General features: G+C 41.3%; 1 pseudogene; it reads left to right on the top strand.

Moving 5' to 3' along the window:
• Positions 1-3,540: 3,540 nt before the first annotated feature.
• Positions 3,541-4,966, top strand: LOC150016229 (elongation factor 1-alpha 1 pseudogene; annotated as a pseudogene).
• Positions 4,967-7,537: the final 2,571 nt, after the last annotated feature.

Genomic DNA, 7,537 nt, shown 5'->3' with positions numbered 1-7,537 from the left:
GAACCAATAGGTATTTCTTCTGGCCTATGTGCACTATAAAAACATTACTGAAACGCTAAGTGTACTGTGAACAGAAAAACTGGGGAACTTTTGAAATGGACATGAACATTGCTTTTTAGCACTGTGACCCTGGAAAAGTTAACACTGCAAACTCAGCCACCAGTTTCTCAATTACAGAATAGGAATAATAAGACTAACTACCTTGAGGGCTATTGTGAAGGTTAAAAAAGCTGGTACAAGTCAAGAATTTAGCACAGGGCTTGGCAAATAGTAAGTGATCATTAAATGTTGGCACATATAGATCCACAGAACCCTGGATACCATAAGAAAAGTATATTTAGCCCTAACTACTCAGCTTCAAATTCATTTTTAAGCCTACAGTTTCTCAAATCAAGTACTGTTGTCATGGTAACTGTTGTAATGCCTGTAATATTTGGTGTCAACAAAGTCATCTGAAATTACCAATCCCCCTTAAGTTTGTCACAGCACTATGCAACTGATTTCACTGTCAGTCTTCTGTTAGAGCTAGTCTTCTTATATTAGTTGCTTAATCTGTTTGATAAAAAACAAAGCTGTAGCCCTGATCAGTGTGACTCAGTTGGTTGAGTATCCTCCTGCAAAGGAAAAGGCCAATTCGCCATGAGGGCACATGTCTAGGTTGTGGATTTGATCCCTGGTGGGGACACAAATGAAAGTCAACCAATGAATCTTACTCACATTAATGATTCTCTCCCTCTCTTTCTCCCTTCCTTCCCCTCTTTCTAAAATATTAAATGTATAAATGTATAAATAAATAAATAAATAGGGTTTTAGCAAATCTAGTGACACTTGAAGAAGTAGATTTGGACTTCCAGTCAAGATGGTGGCATAGGTAAACACAACTCACCTCCTCGCACAACCACATCAAAATTACAAGTAAACTATAAAAAAACCATCATTCAGAACTGTCATAAGACAAGTTGATGGAAGTCTGACTGACAACTACAGAATTAAAGAAACCACATCTATCCAGAGTGATAAGGGGGGTGGGGATGTGGAACTAGCCAGTCCCACATCCACATGTGGTGGATAACAATTTGGGAAAGATATCTCAGGAGTGAGGAGTCCCAGACCCACATCATGCCCCCCAGCCCAGGGTTCCAGTGCCAGAAAGATAAGTCCCCACAAGTTCTGGCTGCAAAAATCAGGGGGGATTAAGTCAGTGGAAGAAACTGCTGGAGCTCCAAGCAGTTCATCTTAAAGTAACCACACATGGACTTACTGAGACTCACTCCCTCTGAGCTCCAGCACCATGGTAGCAGCTTGAAAGGCACCAGTGACATACAGAGAGAAACTGAAGTTTCTGGCATCAAGGCAAGAGCCCCAGCCTTGATGTCAGACACTTCAACTTTCTACCAGACAGAAAGGTGGACAGAGGCCATTGTCCCTTTTCTGAACCCTCCCCTCACAGAGCCACAGAGCCAGCAAGTGGGTGCCCTGTCTGCGACTCCATCAATCTGACTGACACTGTTTGCCCCACCCAGGATATCCCCTGAGACTCTGTCCCACCCAAGTTATAGGCCCACCCAAGCTGTTAACAGTGACTTTTCTATATGAATGTCTAGTCTTGGCCCATGCTTCACAATTTTCTAAATCTTCTAAAGCAAGTAATATTCAGCCTCAATGAGTCCCTAGTCCCTACACCTTTTGCTAAGTGGTCCCAGGCCTGGCACTAGCAGCAGCCAGCCTGGATTCACAATTTGGCTTCACCTGGGAATCTCCATGCCTAGCACAAGTAGCAGCCAGCTCAGATTGCTCTATAGCTCATGCAAGGTGGCCTCGGGCAGAACATAAATGGGGGCTAACCTTGACTGCATCACCTGGGAAACCCCAGAGCCTGTGCAATCAGTGGGCAGCTACAGACCATGTCAGAGCACCAACCCCCTTCCCCTGCACAGCTGATCCTCCACAGAGGGTGGAGGTTGGTGGTCAGTGGTTACAGCCAGTCCTTACAGCTAACTGCCCTGAGTAAATCCCTGCCATTGAACTGTCAACAGCAATCAAGGCTAAACTACAAGAAGAGAGCACACCTCAAGTACCCAGCTTGGGTGGTAGAGAAGGCTGGGCCGCTGGACCCTACAGGACACCTAATATATTAGGCCATGGTACCAACAGGGAGTAATAGCAGCTCTACCTAATACATAGAAATAAACACAGGTACGCTGCCAAAACAAGGAGAAAAAGAAAGACGGCCCTAATGAAAGAATAAATCAAAGCTCCAGAAAAAGAACTAAACAAAAGGGAGAAAAGCAATCTATCGGATGCAGAGTTCAAAATACTGGTTATAAGGATGCTCAAGCACCTTAATGAGGATCTCAATAGTATAAAAAAGACCCAGTCAGAAATTAAGAATACACTAATTGAAATAAAGAACAATTTACATGGAAATAACAGTAGAGCGGATAGAGCCGAGAATCAAATCAATGACTTGGAACATAAGGAAGCAAGAAACAACCAATCAGAACAACAAAAAGAAAAAAGAATCCAAAAACATAAGGATAGTGTAAGCAGCCTCGGGAACAACTTCAAATGTTTCAACATTCACATCATAGGGTGCCAGAAGGAGAAGAGAAAGAACAAGAAATTGGAAATCTATTTGAAAAAATAATGAAATTTCTATAATTTGATGAAGGAAATAAACATGAAAGTCCAGGAAGCACAGAGAGTTCTAAACAGGATGAGTAAAAGAAGTCTACTCCAAGACACACCTTCATTAAAATGCCAAAGATTGAAGATAGAGAGAAAATCTTAAAAGCAGCAAGAGAAAAAAGGTTAGTTACCTACAGGGAAGTTTCCATAAGACCGTCAGCTGATTTTGCAAAAGACGCTTTGCAGGCTAGAAGGGATTGGCAAGAAATATTCAAACTCATGAAAAGCAGGGACCTACAGAAAAAATTACTCTACACAGCAAAGCTATCGTTTAGAATCAGAGGGCAGATAAGTAGCTTCCCAGACAAGAAAAAACTGAAGGATTTCTTCACCAACAAACAATTATAATATGAAATGTTAAAAGGACTTATTTAAGAAAAAGAAGATCAAAACTATGAACAATAAAATGGCAATAAATACATGTCTATCAACAATTGAATCTAAAAAATAAACTAAACAAACAAACAAAATAACTGAGACAGAATCATGGATACAGAGAGTGTTTTAATGGTTATCAGATGGGAGGAGAGTATGGAGGAATGGGTGAAGAGGTGAGGGGATTTAGATGTACAAATAGGTAGTTACAGAAAAGCCATGGGGATGTAAAGTACGGTAAAGGAAATAGAGTAGCCAAACAACTTATATGTATGACCCATGGACATGAACAATGGTGGGGGATTGCCTGAGGGAGTGGGAGTTGCTGGGGGGAGGGGGGCACAGGGAGAAAAATTGGGACAACTGTAATAGCATAATCAATAAAATATAATTAAATTTTTAAAAAAGTACTTTTTCACAATAGTTTTGCCACCAGAACACAGGTGTCATGAAAACCATCACTAAATCAAAGCCAAAATGGGAAAGGAAAAGACTGACACCAACGTCGTGGTCGTTGGGCACATAGATTCTAGCAAGTCTACCACTACTGGCCATTGGATCTACAAATGCGGTGGGATCGACGAAAGGACCATCAAAAAAAATTGAGAAGGAGGCTGCTGAGACAGGGAAGGGCTCCTTCAAGTACGCCTGGGTCTTGGATAAACTGAAAGCTGAACTTGAGTGTAGTATCACCATTGATACCTCCCTGTGGAGATTTGAGACCATCAAGTATTATGTGACCATTATTGATGCTCCAGGACACAGAGCCTTTATCAAAAACGTGATTACAGGCACACCTCAGGCTGACTGTGCTGTCCTGATTATTGCTGCTGCTGTTGGTGAATTTGAAGCAGGCATCTCCAAGAATGGGCAGACCCGAGAGCATGCCCTTCTGGGTGTGAAACAGCTGATTGTTGGTGTTAACAAAATGGATCCTACTGAGCCACCCTTCAGCCAGAAGAGGTACGAGGAAATTGTTATAGAAGTCACCACCTACATTAAGAAAATTGGCTACAACCCTGACACAGTAGCATTTGTGCCAATTTCTGGTTGGAACGGTGACAACATGCTGGAGCCAAGTGCTAACTTGCCTTGGTTTGAGGGGTGGAAAGTCACCCATAAAGATGGCAATGCCAGTGGAACCACACTGCTTGAAGCTCTGGATTGCATTCTGCCACCAACTCAACCAACTGAGAAGCCCCTGCATCTGCCCCTCCAGGATGTCTGCAAAACTGGTGGTACTGGTACTGTCCCTGTGGGTAGAGTGGAGACTGGTGTTCTCAAACCCGGCATGGTGGTCACCTTTGCTCCAGTCAATGTTACAACTGAAGTGAAGTCTGTTCACATGCACCATGAAGCTTTTAGTGAAGCTCTTCCTGGGGACAATGTGGACTTCAACGTCAGGAATGTGTTTGTCAAAGATGTCCGTGGTGGCAATGTGCCTGTGACAGCAAAAATGACCCATCAATGGAAGCAGCTGGCTTCACAGCTCAGGTGATTATCCTGAACCATCCAGGCTAAATCAGTGCTGGATATGCACCTGTTCTGGACTGTCACACAGCTCCTATTGCTTGCAAGTTTGCTGAGGTAGAGAAGATTGATCATCCTTCTTGGAAAAAGCTGGAAAAGGGCCCAAAGTTTTCAAAATCTGGTGATGCTGCCATTGTTGATATGGTTCCTGGCAAGCCCAGGTGTGTTGAGAGCTTCTCTGATTATCTTCCTCTGGGCTACTTTGCTGTTCATGACATGAGACAGACAGTAGCAGTGGGTGTCATCAAAGCAGTGGACAAAAAAGGAGGTGGAGCTAGTAAAGTCACCAAGTCTGCCCAGAAAGCTCAGAAGGCTAAATGAATATTATCCCCAACACCTGCCACCCCAGGCTTAATCAGTGGTGGAAGAATGGTCTCAGAACTGTTTGTCTCAGTTGGCCATTTAAGTTTAATAGTAAAGGACTGGTTAACAATTACAATGCGTCATAAAATCTTCAGAAGGAAAAGAGAATCTTGGGGACAATTTTGTGTGTGTGGCGTGTGTGTGTGTGTGTGTGTGTGTGTGTGTGTGGCAGTTTTTAAGTTATTTGTTTTTAAAATCAGTACTTTTTAATAGATACAACTTGACCAAAATCTGCCACAGAATTTTGAGGCCCATTAAAATGAAGTTTAATGAGAAAAAAAAGTAGTATATTTAAGATGAATTGCATCAAAATTATTCTCTAGTGTTTCTGAAATATGTATTTCTATGTTTCAAAACCTCTTACCTTGACTATATTACAGTTTTACAATGGTTTGTATTTTTTCTAACTAATTTTGGATCCAAGATCTTCTTTCCCTCCAAAAGTTAGATTTATAATAAGATTAATGACCTCTCGTATAAAAAGGTAAACAAAAACCTCTTTTATTTTGGTAACTACCTGAATTTCAGTACAGTCACAAACATGGCTATTTCCATCATCAAACGGAGCCTTCCTGGCCTTTCAGCAAAGCTGTTAACTTTTCTGCCAGTTCTGAATGGGTCTTAAGAACTTATTAGGCTTGTTAATTTTAGGAAAGATAGATCAGACTAAATAAAGAAAAGGGGAAAACCTCTAGATCACTACTTTTCAAATTGCCTGTGGGGAGGGTTACATACCAGGAGACAGGTTTGGTTGTCACAGCTCGGGGGTGGGAGCAGGGAGGTGGTGCTTCTACTGGCAGGTCGGGAGAAGGGGCCATGGATGCTGCTAAACATCTTACAATGCACAGGGAAGCCCCACACAGCAAAGAATGATCTCACCCAAGATCTTAAGAATACTGTAGTTGAGAACCCCAGGATCGTCTTGCTTGATATTATTCTTTTTCTTCATTGAATCACACTGTTTGAGTTTTCTAATATCTCTTTTCCTGACCTAATGGGTTCTTTTAAATGATTAGCTTCTGAAATTAGGTTGCCAGCAGCTGCAGAAAACTACCAAGTTTTTCTCCATATCAAAGACATTTCTGCCCATTAGTATCATCTGGGAGAACTTTCAAACTCTGTCAATGCTGGATTCCACCCTTGAACCAGTTAAGTCTGGATCTCGAGGGCTGGGACCTGATGGCAACATGTTTCAAAGTTTCCCAAATGATCCTCATGTGCAACTAGAGATGAGCACCATTAATCTGAATAAACAGAACAGTTATTTTCAAGACTAAGCATGCATAGAGGACTCAGTTGTGGGAGGGGGAGTTAGTGATGTTGCTATCTATGTAGAAATGCTTCTGTTTCTCTAGGGGTCATGCTGACCGTTAGAACCAAGAGGTGTTTGAGATTTTTCACACGAGACTTGATCACCTGTTTGGCTGGTCCAAACAGGACCAAAACTTTATGTATCTGTAAATTCTCAAGTGCTTTCTTAACCTTTTTTTTTTTTTTTTTTTTTAATTTACAAGGAAAGAGAATCTTATATTCCTGCTCCGGTGCCCCAAAGCTTGACTTTCACCTTTACTTAAGTCTACAGAGGACAGGAATGTTTCTTCTATGGATCTCATGCACCAACTGAACCTGATGCCTCTTGGCATTTTGCAAGGCCGAAGGAAGGTTTTCCAACTTACCCCTTCTCTGTCCCATTGACCCCTACTCCCAACGCCCCTGGCAAATAGGGGTTAAGCAGATGGTTTTGGTGTGATGCCCCAGAGGCTAACAGATGTGAATTCTAATGAATAATAAGAGGACAGACTTTTCCATGGGCACATTCAAACCAAACACATGGTCTGCCCCCAACAAACAACTGGTACTTCATATGGCTGATTTTAAATATTCCAAGACAGGGTCAAAGGCTTTTCAGAATGAGGGGAGAAGTAGGAAAAGTCCATTTAAATAAATAAATAAATTTCAACATTATAGGCAATGAACATTTCTTAGTAGACAGTCTACTTCTCATTTCTAAGGATTAGGTATTAACATGATAAGACTGGAGTTTCAAGAAAATGAAGACTCAGCAGTCAATTCTGCAGAGTAGAAGACACTTATTGCCACCTGCTGGCCCTGCCCAATGCCCTCCTTGAAGGGCACCAGACATTTGGGGAAATAGGTCTCTCTCTAGTGATGAGCCGTGATAAACTAAATGTGTCCTATCAAAATGGGGCCCATTATGCTGTATACCTGAAACTAATATAAAATAATATTTTACATCAACTTTAATTTAAAAACAAAATTAAAAGAACTTAGCAAATAGAAGAGAAAAAAATGGTACCCAGACCCATAGGTGTTTCCTTAGGAGTCCAAGAGTTTTCTTTTAATGGATATTTTAAATTATGCTGTCATTTTATTCTAAACAGTATGTTTAACACTATTCTGATCACCTGAATAACTACCTTATATTTAAGATGCTCAGTCACTGTTGGTGCCTGAAGTTGTGCTTCAGAAAACTGTAAGTAGTATTGAGGATTTCATTATGTGGTGCCAATCTTACTTTTCTTCAAAATTCTATGTATAATCAAGTGACTCATCAGTTAAA

Source organism: Furipterus horrens, unplaced genomic scaffold (assembly GCF_987537825.1).
Source record: "Furipterus horrens unplaced genomic scaffold, mFurHor1.1.pri manual_scaffold_3, whole genome shotgun sequence".
Classification (NCBI taxonomy): Eukaryota; Metazoa; Chordata; class Mammalia; order Chiroptera; family Furipteridae; genus Furipterus; species Furipterus horrens.
The sequence above is the reverse complement of the archived record's forward strand: the minus strand, read 5'-3'. Positions and strand labels throughout refer to the sequence as shown.